General features: G+C 43.1%; 1 pseudogene; it reads right to left on the reverse strand.

Annotated features, from left to right (window-relative positions):
• Positions 1-4,167: 4,167 nt before the first annotated feature.
• LOC126491574 (phosphate carrier protein, mitochondrial-like) lies at positions 4,168-15,687 on the reverse strand (annotated as a pseudogene).
• Between the last annotated feature and the right edge of the window lie 1,108 nt (positions 15,688-16,795).

Here is a 16,795-nt window from a genome sequence, read left to right on the forward strand (position 1 = left end):
GCTTTCTCCCCCCCCCCCCCATCATTGTGTCCCAAATCAGTTTTCTTAAGGATGCCTTTCTGGGCTGTGTCTCCCTGCATCCTGGGCTCCGCATCTGCCCCACTGCTCTGCAGCTGAAGGCAGAACACGTGGCTTGTTTTTCTTGGAGTGATGCCCCAGCTTTACAGGGAGTTTGACAAGGAGCTCTAACCTCTGATTTCCTAAAGAATTATGTCACCCTCAGGTGGCTTTTGTGCTATTTCTTAAAGGTCTTCAAGATGTTCCATGTAACTAACTGTCTTTAGTCCTGTAGCAGTCCTTGATTTTTAGTGTTTGATGACATCCTTTAGCCTTGTGACTGGCAGAAAATATGCCTCATCTGCTTGATTTATTATGTCTTTTTTTTTTAAAGTTTAAGTTCCATTTTATTTTTCCAAGGTGTTTTCTTCTATCTTTATGAAGCCACTTTACATGGGCTTTGGTGGAGGTTATGGTACAGCACCAGCAGGTCTAAATCGTGGTGGGGGTGTTCGGTCCTTCTGAGCTGCCCGAGATCGATTCCTGACTACCTTGCTATGAATAACACAGCTCACACAGTTTTCATATTTTCATGGCTCTCTTTCTTGGATTTTTGGTTTTTTTTAGCTTGTGTGATTTTTCTATGGTGTATGTATGAGATGGCAAGAACACATAAGGAATAAGGAGAAAAGAGGCTTTCAGGATTCTGTATGCCATTCACCTTGTTTTGATGCAGGACCTACAACCAGCCAGCTCCTCCTGTAGTACTCTAGTCTAGTTTGCAGAAAAGCAGACAGCTCAGGCCTCCTACCTAGTTCAAGGTCTTAGGGCTGGGCCAGGGAGATGGATGGATCACTGGGTAAAAGTACTTGCAGTGCAAGTCTCAGCACCGAATTTGGTTCCTGGAACCAACAACAGCAACAAGGGCTGCACGCAGTAGCACACATCTGGAATCCCAGCACACCTTCAGAGAGATGGAGGCAGAGACCGGTGAAACAGCCGGAAGCTTGCAGATCAGTTAACCTGGAGAAAGCAGCCCAGTGGCAAAACTGACTCCTGAGTGCTGTTGTCCTCTGACCTCCACGTGCACTCCATGGCATCGCACTTCAACACTTGATGGGGGCAACCTTAGCCTTAGCGGGCTCCCTTTCAGTATGGGAGGATGACCCCAACCCCCCCAAACAAGGATCCTTTCAATTACTCCATTTCCTCTCCCTTAATCTTAACATCTATATATTTGAACAAGGCTTCTTCTTCAGTGGCACCTTGACCTGTATCTTCTCATCAGCAAGACTGGAACTTTCACCCCGATAAATGTATGCCCCCCAACATAAATGCCGCTACCAATAGTCAAAGCTTCCCAGCTCCTTTGACTGGTCCATAAAGGCTAAAAGACACATAACTAAGCCTATCCTTTCGATATGATCAAAGGGTTAATGACTGATGTTGGCACAGGAATAAGGGTCTAACTGCATCCTTTGTGCACTCTTATTCCTTATCTGAGACATACAAGAAATCCTTGATGAAGTTTCTCGGTTTCTAACAAGAATCTAAGAGTGGGACTGGAGAGCTGACTCGGAGGTTAAGAGCACTTGCTGCTCTTTCAGAGAATCTAGGTTTAGTTCCTTGCTGGAGACCAGCTTTGGCAGTGGGTGGGGGTAAGGGCTCAGGTCCCTCGCCAGTTCCTAGCACCCGCAACTGCCTGCAACTCTTAAGTCCAAGAGTTCTAGGGGGTCCAACACACTCTTTTGGCATCTGCAGGCACTGGGCACTCATGTGGCACATATACGTATATACAGGCAAAACACTCATGCACATAAAATAAATATTTAAAAAGAAAAAAAAAGAGCCTAGTATCAGGTAGGGGTTGATTCCTTGTCAGTGATCACTCTAGCGGCCTGAATTACTTGATTACAGACAAGGGGACTTGGACTCTTTGGGGGAAAGCAGTAGTGTTTTTCTGTAAGTCATTCTGCCTGGGTCAGGTTACAGAAACAGACTTGGCTGTATTTCAAAAACTGGAAGCGGTTATCAGAATTCTGGAACAAATGGCTTTAGAACTCATCCTGAGCGACTGTCTCATGCCAGCTGTCACCACTTTTTTTTTCTTTTCAGGACAGGGTTTCTCTATGTAACAGTCCTGGTTGTCCTGGAACTCACTCTGTACACCGCCTCCCTCTGCCTCCCAAGTGCTGGAAGTAAATTAAAGGCGTGCACCACCCAGCTGTACTACCCAGCCAGCTGTCACCACTTTGATAAGTCCTTCTCTAGTCCACCATCCAGATTTATCAAACCACCAAGCCTGTACTATCTCCGATGTGTGAATTCAGATACCCGCCTCTGATTCAAAGACTGCCGCTTGATAACCATGTCTTACTTCAGCAGCAAGTGTCCAGAATGATCTCAGTGCCACCTAGCCTCTGCCACCACCTCCTTTTCTATAAAATTGTCCCTCTGTTCCTTTTACACAGACAAAAAGGCTGAAAATATTATGTCATGTAAATGAGGAGTGTGGCCGGGCAGTGGTGGCACATGCCTTTAACCCCAGCACTTGGGAGGCAGAGGCAGGCAGATCTCTGTGAGTTTGAGGCTAGCTTGGTCTATAGACTTCAAAGCTGAGAAACCCTGTCTCTAAAAACAAAACAGAACAAAATAAAAAAAAAAGTGTGGACTATGTCCTCAGAACGGGCCTTCCAGGTAGCAAGGCCCCAAACAGAGAGAGCTGCAGGCAAGGTCATACTAGGCCCAGGGCCTAGAAGCTGCTGGGAACTGGTACAATGCATATAAGTTCTATACTCATTAGGCTCACTGTCCTGTGGAATTTTCCAGATGCTTTTTTTTTCCCTTGAGACAGGTTTTTTTCTATAGCTTTGGAGCCTGTCCTAGAACTTGCTCATAGACATGGCTGGCCTGGAATTTACAGAGATCCATCTGTTTCTGCTTTCCAAGTGCTGGGATTAAAGGTGTGTGCCACCACCTCCAGATGCTTTTTTTTTTTTATCTTAAGATGTGCTTGAGATGTACCTAGCCCAGCCCAAATCACAAAATTTATAGTGCCTTTTATCCCAGTTTGGTAATACCAACCAACTTGGGGCTTTCTTTAATTTTTATTTTATGTGCGTTGGCGTTTTGCCATGGGTATCAGGTCCCCTGGATCCTAGAGCTACAGACAGTTGTGAACTGCTGTGTGGGTGCTGGAAATTGAACTCAGGTCCCGTGGAAGAGCAGCCAAAGTTTTTAACCCCTGAGTCATCTCTTCAGCCCAACTTGGGGCTTTTTTGTGGCACACTTCTCCCTCGCTACGGGATCTTAAAAGAACACCCTTTGCTTTCCCTGGGTGGCCTAAAGCACTACCTCAGACCATACTGTGCTGCTGCCTTGAATAAACCTTTTGTCTGAAAGTCCCTCCTTTGGCCCATAGTGATGCATAGCTGAGCATTTGTTGACATAAAACAGTACAGTTTGCCGAATCACTTGCCTCTTCCTCTCATGACAAAATTTCTCTGCAGCATGCTGTGTTTGAACTTTAGTTCAGCTATTGCTTTCATGCACACTTGTACTGTGTTATCAACTAAGCAAGTGTACTAGTTTCAATTCTTTGTGACACACAGTGTTTGCAGTATCTTCGCCAGGCAGAAAAAAAACCTGATCTTTTTCTTATAAGAAAGCAAAACAAACTCACCATCCATTAGTTTTGTTCATAAAATTGCAGTAATTCCGTAATATCTTTTTTTTTAGGATTTTTTTCCAAGGGGGGACACATGCATGCGTGTGCATGCATGTATGCTCGCATATGCTCACAGAAACTGGAAAAATAAGTCAGCGGCCCTGAAGTTGGAGTTACAGGCAGATGTGAGTTGCCATGTGGGCACTGGGAAACTTACCTGTTAGAGCAGCTGGTCCTCTTCCCTGCTGAGCCATTCCCACCAAGCCCAATGATTCAGTAACATCTTTAGACTCCTTTCCTAATTCTACTTTGGATATTTTTTTGAGTGGATGGGTTTATTTAGCAGTAAGTTTGAAACTCTTGCTTTAAGCAAGGGTACTAAAGTAATTATACCAGGAACAGACAATTTCATACATTGTCCAATATATAAAAGTTCCTTTTCACTTTCTTCAACACTGATCAAAAAGCAGATTCAGTCCATGTTTCTCTGATGTACTATCTACTCAGTTCCCAAGCTTCTTCTTCAGAGACTCTGGCATCTCAGGTGGAGGAGGGCGAGGGAGCCTGAAGTAGACCTTGACGGAGTCGTAGATGAACCACTGCAGTGCAGTCAGAGTGCCAATCATGATTCCGGCGAAGAGGCCCTTCCACACACCTCTGAAGCCCAGTCTCTGCAGGACCTGGGAAGCCGTGCTCCCCTTCTCTTTATTCAGGACAGAGACCACAGAATCAGCGGGGTGAGAAATAATTGCACAGAAGACTCCAGCTATGTAACCTGCCACAAATGTCACAACCAGCCGCTCCGCCTTTGTACATTCACTTCGGGGCTTAGGAACCACAAATTTGTACAATGCTTCAACAGTACGTTCAAAGCAGGCGAACTTCATCATGGTGTATGGGATCCGTCTCATCCACAGAGGAGCCACACCTTTGTAGAACGCATTCAAGCCTTCTTCTTTATACATTTTTGGAACGTCCTCCCTCAATGTGTTGGCATAGCCAGGCTGGGTTTGGATCCGAACTTTGGCAGCTTCCATAGGAGCCAGGGCAATGTCAGCAAAGAATTCAGCGCTGGCAGAAGCAGCTAAATATAGTGATGTGCGCCACAGATAGGTGTTTTCCTCATCAAGCATGCTGCTGTACAAGGCTTTGAAGACTTCGTAAAACCCGAACTTGCAGAGCCCTTGCATGGAATAGCCGATAAAAGTCGGGGCCCATCCTTTCGCCAAACCACGAACACCATCTTCTTTCAGGGTGACGGAGAAGCCATTAAATATGCCCTTGTACTTCTGAGGGTCCACCTGCCTGCGGCATTCTACTAATTCCAGGGGAACAACAGCAGTGTGGGTCAGCCCACACCTTAAGACCCCACCAAAGCCACACAGTGCATAATACCTCATGGAGCCAAACTCAACAACTGTACTCTTCCATGGCGGCGGCGGGTAGGTGGCGGGAACGCCGGGTCGGGCTCTGGGGGCTGCGGGGACCCGAGAGGCCATCGTGCACCAGCTGCAGGTGCGGCGCGTTGAAGGAACCGGATTCGCCCGGGCCAGGTGCACCACGGACGAGAACATCCTCCCTAAGATGGCGAACACTCAACCGCTCGCTCGGCAAGGCTGCGGCTCACAGAGGCCGAATTACTTTTGATATTTTTACTTACAGCTTAGGTTTCTTCCTCTGCTAAAATCTTGACCCATCCCCAAGATCACCATTAGGGTTGGAATCAGCTTTGTCCAAACTCCTGTTAATTTTGATATTTTTTTCCTATGAGAAGGTGGATGGAATACACAACTCAAGTGCTCCATCACTAAACTCAATGCCCTAAAGCCCCAGTGTTGCTGTTTCAATCAGCACTCCCATGGATCACGAAGTATAATGCCACTGCTAGTATTTGTAATTCAGCGGCAGAGTGCTTTACTAGCATGACTGAGGTCTTAGGTTCAGTCCCCAGTAGTAGCAAAAGAAGAAAAAAGAGAAGTTTGATTCATAATTAAACTTGATAGTTAAAATTACTCCTTCATGGAAACATTGAAACATGGGCTGAGAGAGGGATACTGTCCTGTTAGGTGGCATGAAGATATTAGCATCCTTGCGCGTCGTCCTTTTAGCGCGTCATCCTCATTGCGCGTCGTCCTTTTAGCGCGTCATCCTCATTGCGCGTCATCCTCATTGCGCGTCCTGCTTTTAGGTGAGCAGACATAGTGTTGCCAACCTGATTCCTGCGGCAGACATATTGACCCACTGAGTCATCTTCCTGGCTCCTGGATAGACCTTTTAACCTTGTCTTTCTGAACGCCTTTGTTTTTTATGACTGGTCTTCATGATAATACTGTTTTGTCTAAAATATGCTTTAGCTGCCAAAAAGGGCCAGAACGGAAGAATAATTGAGGATCAAATGATTACTAATAATTTTATTCAGACTATACAATGAGAAATAAAAGTTGCGGTAATTTTTTGTTTGCTTTGTTTTAAGAGACAAGGATTCTTGATTTAGCCTGGCTGTCCTGGAACTCACTCTGTAGACCAGACTGTCCTGGAATTCAGAGATCTACCAGCCTCTGCCTCTTGAGTTTTAGGTTGAATTTAAGGTTTTTATCACCACGTCTAGGTGCAGTCATTTTTTTAATACTAAAGTCCTTAAAGATTCATTTAAATATGTAACTGTAAATAAAAACATTTATGATAAAATATACCCCAAACAATTCAGAAGAACTCTAACTTGCTTTGCTTATAAACAAAGTCATTATGGTTTGAAAGAGTTTAGAGGAAAAATAGGTAATTAGGCAAAAGATATGACTAGATGAGACTTAGTGAAGAAAAAAAGGATCCCAAAGGGAAGACAAGATACAGCAGTAGTCCTGAATGCTCTCATCTCTTGAACTGGGATGAAATTCAGCAAACCACGGTGTGCTTGCAAGGAAAAGGCTCCTTTGTGGTGCTGGCGGGCAGTGAATCATCACTTTCTTTTTGGCTAGATGTGTTGGCATCCTGCAGGCAGCCCTTCCCCCTCCAAACTTCCCTTTGTGCTTGTTTGGCCACATTTTTTTGCCCTGGCTTCCCTGTAGCCGCTTTGATTTCTTTGTTTTTGGGGCCAGCGAAACTTCTTCTCTACACTTTGATGCTTCTTATACATTATTAATGCGCTCTTGTTTGCGCAGTATTTCTACTCTGAGTTGCTTTGCTTAAGCTCACCATAACGGCCAATACCCTCCAGTTTATTATTTCTTATAGCATACAAGATGTTTCCAAGTAGTAAGGAAATAAACAAAGTTCATCACATGTAAAATAAAATCATTCATGAAGTCTTTTGGAAATTAATTTTTCAAATTAGCAAATAAAGCAATGGGTTTTATTGCAGCATTTGCATCCATCGTTATAGTGACATCCCTGCTGCTGTTCCTTTATGCATGGCCTTTCTCTGCAGTTTGTAACAGATGAAAACAATGTTTCCATGACTGTGCTCATTACACAAGTCTATGCATGTGATAACATGCAATGCTAATGGGCTTGGGTATTGTTCTTCATTTATGGGAAATGTAATTTCCCGAGGAAATCTGTGTGATGTGTGCAAGTTGGCTATATTGTCTTTGTCTCATACTCATAATGTTCTAGCACGCCATGTAAAAAGTGGAATCATCAAAGTAAAAGAAAACAGTCTGAATAGAAGAGTGTGAATATAGGAGAGTAAGAGCTTGCAGATAATAGAGAGGGAAAAAAAAAAACAAAAAGGAAAACTGTTCTCTCGGGCAACAACTAAAAGATTACTGAGGGCTGAGGATTTAGCTCAGCGGTAGTGCTTGCTAGCTAGACTGTGGATTGTGTCCTCAGCTCCAGGTTGGAGAATGGGGGGAAGACAAAATACCAAGAAGATTAGTAAAAGAAACTGACTACAAGATGAGACCCACTGCCTGGGGGATGATTCCTAAATTCCACTTTTTGGATAAAAGAAAGAACAGAACTTATAAATGAAACAAGCACTGAAGTAAATGGCAAAAATTATTCCAGCATTCTATGTGTTTTATGAGAAGAAAACAACCCTAGGTTCTCATTATTAATTAAATAATTTGCCAGGTGGAAAAAATGAGGATATAGAATTAAAAAATTGAATGTATTGGTACACAGAAGTTAAGTACACATTCTGATTAAAAAGAGAATAAAATAGTGTATTGAACAAGTTTTTACATAAATATTTCAAAACAAAAATGTTAAAATAACTACAGTGATTTATGAAGGTGCACATAGCAAAAACATTCAAATTGTTCAAATTATATCAAAAAGTCAATATCAGAAGAAGGAATGTGCATAGAAATGTTTCTATCAAAATTAAGTTTTTAGTATTTTAAAATAGAATAGCCGGGCAGTGGTGGTGGTTCATTCCTTTAATTCTGGCACTCAGGAGTCAGAGACAGACGGATCTCTGTGTGTTTGAGGCCAGCCTGGTCTACTAGTTCTAAGACAGCCAGGACTGTTACACAGAGAAACCCTGTCTCGAAAAACCAACCAACCAAACAAACAAAAAATAGAGTATTCCAACTTTAAGTTGTTTTAGGGATAATTTAAGGAACCTACAAACAAAAACTAAAGTAAATAATCAAAAAATAAAAACAAACCAAAAACAAAAAGGAAACAAGCATGGTGGTAGGAAGAAAGAGAGAAGGAAGGCTGAAATGTTGACATCAATTTTCAAATTATTTCAACAAAAGAAAAGAAATGGCCAGGCATAATGGTGCCTTCCCACAATCCCAGCACTTTGGGAGCTAGAGACAGGAGAAGCATTGCAATCAAGGCCAGCCTGGTGGCTATAGTGAGCTCCAGCCCAGCCAGAACTACATAGTGTTACCTTTTCTGGGGGTGTGGAAACAAACATCCATTTACTCCAGACAGGGCAACAGCAGTCCATGGGGGGGGGGGAGGGGGAGAGAGAAAAGAATTCCATTTGAATCCAGGTTAGTGAACCATTGAGTTTACTAAGCTAATTTACAGGAGCATTGATGAGGGGTTATTTACAGGAATGTAAATAACAGTCTCTCCATTACCAAAAAGTCACACCCCTGCATAGATGATAGCCTTCTGAAAGCTGCATGGATTGAGTTCCCCATTCAGCCCAACCTCCACCTCCTATTTCCTCTAGCATCCGAGACCACAGGCAGTTGGCCCGATTGCAGGCAGTTTAGGGTGTGATGCTGGCTGGAGCAAAGTTTGAATGACCTTCCCCCTCCTTCACTGAAGGAATGTCTCCTCCCATTATAATCATAGGTGACCTGATTCAGGAAGGCAATGGCCATGTCATGGTGGAGGACAGTGTGGTCCATCCACAACAGGCGTCCAAACTAAAATGGCACAAAACGAGAAACCTCCAAGCTAACATCCTTATTTTGTTTTTTTGAGACAGGGTTTCTCTGTAGCTTTGGAACCTGTCCTGGAACTAGCTCTTGTAGACCAGGCTGACCTCACCTCAAACTCCCAGAGATCCGCCTGCCTGTGCCTCCCAAGTGCTGGGATTAAAGGCGTGCATCACCATCGCCCAGCTAACATCCTTATTTTGAACACAACATGTATAACCCTCAGTGAAACACTAGTAACTGTATCCAACAACATTAACAAGACTATTCAGCACAGTCAAGTAAGAGTGATCTCACGGATGCAATGATGTTTCAATATAAAGTCATTTGTTACCATAATGAAAGGCAAACGTTTCCAGTAGAGAAAGGATAAGCTCTCTTAACAAGCTGGTACAGAATGTGCAAGGTGATAAAGGCCACATATAACAATCCTACAGCTGACACTAATAAATACTGAATGGAAGGAGCTTTCTCAGATCTGGAACTAGACAGACATTCCAACTTTCAGCACGTTTATTCAGCAGACGTATAAACCAGAGCAGTTAGGCAAGAAAAATTAATACGAGGCACCCAACTGGAAGACAGGATGTGTTGTTACCACTGCTTGCATGCAATGCTTGACGTAACATTACATGGCACACCCCAAAGACTCCACCTAGAAATTATGATATTACAACTCGATGTTTGGTTGGAAGCTTCAAATTCAGTAAAACTGCACGATACACAATCTGCATTAAATGCCACTTGCTGTCTGTGGTGGGTTCCCCGACCATGTTGGCTGCAGCCTGGCCTACAAGTGCTGCAGGTGGATCCTGTCCTGGTCTTGCACAGCACTTTCACCATTCTCATCCTGCTGGTGGCTGACTAGTCAGACATCTTGAGCGTCACCTCCAAATGTCCTTGATTTGGTGGAGATGCTTCAGAGAGGAGAGCTCCTAGTCTGATGGCTGCCAGAGCCTTGGAGACGTTTTCTACAGATTCATCCCAACCTGGCCATCTGTTTCATTCTCTCTCTGCACTCTGTGGCCCCCAAATGATTGTTTTCTTGAGAGTGACTGGAGGCCTCCTGGTCCAGGTTTCTGCTGGGCTCCAGATCACTTCCCTGGTAATCTATACTGTGGAGGACACATGGACCTTCAGCTTTTTTCCTATTTCAGTAAGAGATTCTTAATGACATTGATTGACAGAGCGGGTGGTGGGGACCCTTTGGAAAGATAAGGCCCACATGTCAGAGTGAGGGTCCCTTATTATAATTTTAGAGAAAAGGAGAAGTCCCACACCACATGACTGATGGACTGACTTACTTGCTGTCTCATCCTGACTGGCAGTGGGGAAGAAGGGAGCCTATTAGCCTGGGGCCTATAAACTGAAGCAGCTATGAGGGTGGAGAGAACAAGAATCCAGAAAAACAAGTTATTGGAAGAATGTTGCAAAATAGCATGGCCCTGGCTAACATTCCTGAGTTTGGTTTCTCTCAGACAGCTGCTAGAATACCATAGGTGGTTCATTTTCAAAGGTGCATCAAGCTTTAAGTCCAGCTACAAAGGTGCAGAAAACACTAGTCCCTGCCAGCACCTTCTCATCCCTGCTCGGCTAGCTATTCTCTACCCCCAAACTCTGCTAAACTACACCCGCTGCCACCACCACCTAGAAGTGGAGAGAATTAAATTACTCAGAGCTAAGCTTGCCTGCAAGGTTATGCATCTGATAAGCTTTCAAATAAACAAGATGTAAAATGTAGAGATGAACCCACACACACCTTTTGGTTGAGGAAAAAAAAATGCGAGGCAGGGAAAAATAATACCTAGATGAAATGTTAAGAGTGTGTCCTCCTGAGGGAAGGTCATGTGCTGGGGTGTATAAACTTCAAGCACTCAGGCCACCTGCCATTCCAAACTGAGGCAAAATCATAAAGTAAACCACTTTGTTTTCACTTCTCTACGTTTCCAGCACTCTTCCCCCCTTTTTTTTTATTAGTTCTTTTTCCTACAATGTATTTTGATCATATTCACCCCTACTCTCCATTCCTTTTAGATCTATTCCCCCAATTTTACCCACCCAACTTTGTTCTTGTAAAACCATTCAGTAATCTTTTTTCCCCCTTGAGACAGGGTTTCTCTGTGTAGCCTTGACTGTCTTGGAACTCACTCTGTAGAGCTGGCTGGCCTAGAACTCTGCTTCTGCCTCCCGAGTGCTGGGATTAAAGGCATGTGCTACCACTGCCCGGCCCAGTATCCTTATTATAAAGTGAATACTGTTATTTTTCACAACAGGTGAAGGGGTGGGCACAGCTGTCATCCTGGTAACTGTTTTCTCTGGACAAGAGTGGCATCCTCATCAATGGGACCTTGTGTGTGGTTGGGGGAGTGTGTGTTTTAAGACAGGATTGCACTGCGTTGCCCTAGTGGTCCTGGAACTCACTCTGTAGACTAGGCTGACCTCAAACTGAGACAACTGTCTGCCTCTTCCTCCTGAGTGCTGACATTAAAGCTGTGCATCACTACTGCCTGGCCAGTCTCAGAAATTTTGAAGGAGAATGATTCTGTGCAAGAGAGGTCCTTCCTTAGTTGCCTCCAAGCCTGCTAACATTTGTCTAGCTAAATAGTATTCTCCCCTCAAGAGTTGAGACCCTAAAATTATTTAGAATATGGACATCAAGTCAATCTAGCTGCTTCCAGCTGACACTGGGATTATAAAGGGGTTTAGGTTCTCCAGTCCTGCTGACTTCCAGGCATTGGAGGATGATCGGGGAACTCAGATAGATGAAATTGGATTGCTGTGTAGGACCATCTGAGTATGGATCAACTGTAAATGTGAAGAAATAAAATTTGAACAGAAGTTGAGCACACAAAGTCCAGAACTGAGAACATTGGCTATTAAGACTGTAACAGATTTAACCCATTTCACTATGAAGATCCAGAGATACGATTATGAAGCAAGCAAAGGATGGTGCTGGTGAACACTTATATCTCTGAGTGTATGGCTTTGGCTGAGTAGCCATGAGCATCCTGATTGGATGTTATCTTTTCTGCTGCTGTTCCCTAACTACAAGGATAACCTCCAGGACAATGCCAAGAGAGCCCAGGTACTTCTGTACTTCTGCCTGCTATGGGAGGGAGACTCTTGAGAGAAATTCTGTTGCCAGACGGAAACGGAGGAAGCTCTTTTCTAAAATACACAAAACCTATGATTTGGCAGTGTTTGAATGATCAAACATGGTGAGGTATAGGCTGTAGAGATGACTCAGTGGTTAAGAGAACTTGTGTTTTTTGTTCTGGTGGAAGCTTCACCCCAGTCCCTGACATCAAATACACAGAGTCTGGAATGTTCTGGTGGAAGCTTCACCCCAGTCCCTGACATCAAATACACAGAGTCTGGAATGTTCTGGTGGAAGCTTCACCCCAAGCCTCCTCCTTCATCTCTCTCTGCACCCTGCCACATCTCAGAAAGTCCACCAAATGGTGACCCCTCCCCCAGAGATGATCAAGACCACTCACACAGGATATTTAAACTGCACCCCCAGAAAGCAGAGGTGTGGTTTTCCAGTCTCTCTTTCGCGTCTCTTCTCTGGGGGCTGGAAAACCATCCAGGAGCGTTGTATCCATTAAATCTGGGTCTTTTCTAATTTGGTTTGATGTGGTCTGATTTGGATTGCTCCATCGGCGGAGAGGCTTATCGGGGTACGGAAACTTTTCATTCTTCAAGAGGACTCAAGTGCAGTTCAGAGCACCATGTCAGGTGACTCACAACTCCAATTCCAGGGCATCCAACCCCTTCCTCTACCGCCACACACATGAGCCACGTATTCACACGCATACATATATGAATGAATGAATGAAGTTAAAGTACTGAAATAAATTTTTAAAATGCTTCTTAAATAGTGTTATAATTTCATATTCTATATGTTTTGTGTAATTAAAAAGACTTGCTTTTGTTTGCTAGTTGTAATGTGCTATTATTTCCTTATATAAGATCTACATTTAGATTGCATTGGTAAAAGAATATGAACATGAGTCTTAACAATACCCAAAATATATTGCTGTTTGTTAAAGTTTTGAGTTATTTAAAGGAAAACACTGGTTTCCTAACTATGTATCAATTGTGAAATTTTCTAGTTACTATTCTGAACAATTGTTATTTTGCAAAGTTCATGTTAACTCGTTATAACTTGTAGGGCTTGTATTCTAACATGTCAAAGCATGTTACAGTAGAAGGCCTTAGTTACTAGTGAGATGCTAAAGTAAATTTTCCTTTCACCATTGTGTAGAGGTGAGAATGTGGGAAGATGATCTTTTTAACAGATCTGTGTATTTTGCATCTCTATAAATCAGGCAAGAATTCTGACTATTATTGTGATGAGGTCATTCAGTGAGGTGTTAGGATAGTCCTCATTGCAATTCATCCTTTGAGCTTTGGGCTTCTTAAGCTCCTTAAACTCAGGAAGTAAACAACTCATTTGCCTTTTTCTCTGGGGTCCTGGGGCAGCTGGATCTACAGAATCCCTGCTGACTTCAATTCATTTAGAGAACTCTGAATATACACCCATACTTCATTTTCTTTTGATTTATCTTGTTGTACTTTCCAAATAGGCATTTTTTTTTAAGTTGAACATCTGTTAGCCCTGTGCCCCAGGGAAGCCTTACCTGCTGGCAATATTTCTGTGGCATTACGTTCACTTCTTTTCCTTGTACCATGCATGTTCTTAAATTCTCATGGTATTTAAAACTTTCTCCTATCTGCCTAGGTGGTGCAAGGTGACTTATTTTTAAAATTATATAATGATAGTTTTTCCGTACCGTGAACTCTGTATGACTATGAACTTAATAAGTGAACTAAATGAACATGTGGCTGATTGTAGTGTAGATCTTCCCACATCTGTCCATTTCTCAGGCTTCTTCTTCCCTGATACACAGCGATATTAAGTTAGGGCGATCTGTAGTCTTCCAGTAGCTTTTGTGTTCAAGTGAAAGGAAGAGACACACATCTTTAAACTAAAAGCAAGAAGTAATTAGGATTAGTGGGGAATGCATGTCAAAATCTGAGATAGGGTCTTTATGAATTCTAGGCCAGCCTAGTCTACAGAGTGAGTTCCAGGACAGCTAGGGCTACACTAGGGAAACCCTGTCTCAAAAGGAAAAAAAAAAAAGATCTGAGATAGGTATGGAGGGATGGCTCAGCTGGTGAAGTTGCTTGCCAGGCAAGCTTGAGAACCTGACTTCAATCCCCAGTACTTGCAACACACACAAAAAAACATGAAGAAAAAAAAAAGATGTTTGGCACCAGGAGCGGTAGCTCATACCGGTGCTGCGCACACCACCGCGCCCCCGTGTCTGCACTCTGTGCGCTGATACCCAGTTGGCGAGCTTCGGGCAAGGGGCTGGAGGTTAAAATACACAGACACACACAGACAGAGAGACAGCGACATGGGTCATCCTTGAATTTCCCAAGAATGCCCCCTTTATTGTGTTCAGGGGCAGATTATATAGAGATAGCCACGCCCCAGCCAAACCCACCAGAAACCACTATCCTGTCAACAGGAACTCCTGAAGGTCTCCTGCTCAGAACAGCTGTAGGCACACAGATTAGGGGATTTAGGATCTGGGGTCTCACTGCTCCCAGCATACCTGCATTTAGCAAGCTGGGGCAGGCAGATTTCCATGAGCACAAGGCCAGTTTGGACTACAATGTAAACCTCAGGCAAGCCTGGGCTGCAGAATTGAAAGCAAAGAAATAGCAACACCAAAAAGGATTTTTGAACATATTAGTACTTTGCAATGAACACATTTATGATAACAAAGTGAAATGTTTACTTATATTGTCAATAAAATATGAAGAAACATTTATAGGTTGGGATATAAAATTGAACTAGCTACAACATGTCCTTAATATAAAACTAATCTAGAGTAAGACCCTAGGTGCCTTAAAAAAAATTGATATGAGCGGAGGTTAGGAAAAAAAAAAGAAAAAAAATCAAAACAACAACCAAACAAAAGCCATAATCTTCATAACATCATTGATTTTTGTTTGCTTTTCTTTATTCTTTATTTTGATGCAGGATGTCACTAGGCTGCCCAGGCTGGCCTTGAACTCTCTCTGTAGAGAACAGATCTTGAACTTGGAGTCTTCCTGTCAGTTTTCTAATGTTGAGACACTGTCACAGTCATTTTAACTTTTATCACCCTTGATGTCAGAACCAGCCGTCAGACAAGAACCTGAGGCAAAGGCCCTCTGACAACAGAAAGACTGACTCAAGGAAGGCCTAGACAATCATTGCCAAATTTTAACAATAAAGGATGCTTTTATTATCATACATATATCATCCAGACATGATGCCCTTGCTGGTTTGGAACTGTGTTTCCAGGAAACATGAGACTTGCCTATATGGAGTGTTCAGTGTTCTTTGTAAGTTCTAAATGTACTCAACATGTCCTCTCAAATATGTCCTTCCAGTCTCTAACCTGTCTTTTTGCATGCAAATGTTTCATGAAGTGTTTTGGATTGTGACAGACATATAACATTAAATTACCATTTTAACTCATTCAAATTGTTGTATGGCTATTACTATTATAGTCATGTCAAGAACTTTCTCAGTATCCCAAATTGTAGCTCTCCATGAAACAATCTCTGCCAAATTTGTCTACCCCAGACTCAAGTAACCACTGCTCTCTTTTCTATGTCTTGATTTGACTGTGCTAGGCCTAGAACATGTGCAATGTTCATGCCTTTGTGCCTGGCATACTGCATTTAGGATTCTTTCTTCAGTACTCATTTGTGCAGCAAGCATCACAGTGCCTCCACAGCAGTCAGACTGCTTCTGGGCGCTCCTTTTCTCACTTCTACCAAAGTCTCCTTCTCTTCCTCACTTTTTAGCTCTTCTCATGGCTTTTAAGTTCTTAGATCCCAAGAAGGGCCCTTTGGCACACACCTAAGTTGTATTTTCCTTTTGGTGCCACAGCTATAAGAAATGGCAAAACTGGCGCACATCTTTAATCCCAGCACTCAGGAGGCAGAGTTCAGCACATCTCTGTGAGTTTGAGGCCAGTCTGGTCAACAGAGCAAGTCCAGTAGAGCGAGGGAGGGCTGTTACACAGAGAAACTTTGTCTCGAAAAACAAGACAAGGCTGGGAGGTGGTGGCGCACGCCTTTAATCCCAGCACTCGGGAGGCAGAGGCAGGCGGATCTCTGTGAGTTTGAGGCCAGCCTGGTCTACAAAGGGAGTTCCANAAAAAAAAAAAAAAAAAAAAAAAAAAAAAAAAAAAAAAAAAAGAAAAAGAAAAAGAAAAAGAAAGAAAGAAAGAAAAAAAAGAAAAACAGGATAAGACAAAACAAAAAATAAAAAAAAAGAAATGACAAACCAACACCTCTATCTCTTCCTTTCTTTTATCAAGCATACCTGCCAAATCAGAGTCTAACAAGGAGAATTTGTCTGCTTTTCCTGTAATTCCTCCTTTACACTAACAGTCTCCAGTCCCTGCCTCAGAAGCATTTCTTCTACATAGCAGCAGCCAGACAACCTCCAAAGGTGCTCGCAACTTTTCTGTGCAATTTCTAGTCTCAAAGACGAAAATTTACTCTAAATCTTTCACTGTTCTCAGGGCATCTCCACAGTCACACATTATATTCCACTCATCAGACAAGCATGCCACCCCAAACCACAGAGATGACGACTGCCTTCCTGGGCTTCCTCTCACACCCCAACTCCCGGTGTCTCTGTCTTAGGTATTTATTTTATCACTTCTACCAGGAGCCATGCAACCACTGCCATAGCAAAAGGGCACACGAGCAAGTA

Source organism: Alexandromys fortis, unplaced genomic scaffold (assembly GCF_014885135.2).
Source record: "Alexandromys fortis isolate MF-2015 unplaced genomic scaffold, M_Fortis_MF-2015_v1.1 scaffold_266, whole genome shotgun sequence".
Lineage (NCBI taxonomy): Eukaryota > Metazoa > Chordata > Mammalia > Rodentia > Cricetidae > Alexandromys > Alexandromys fortis.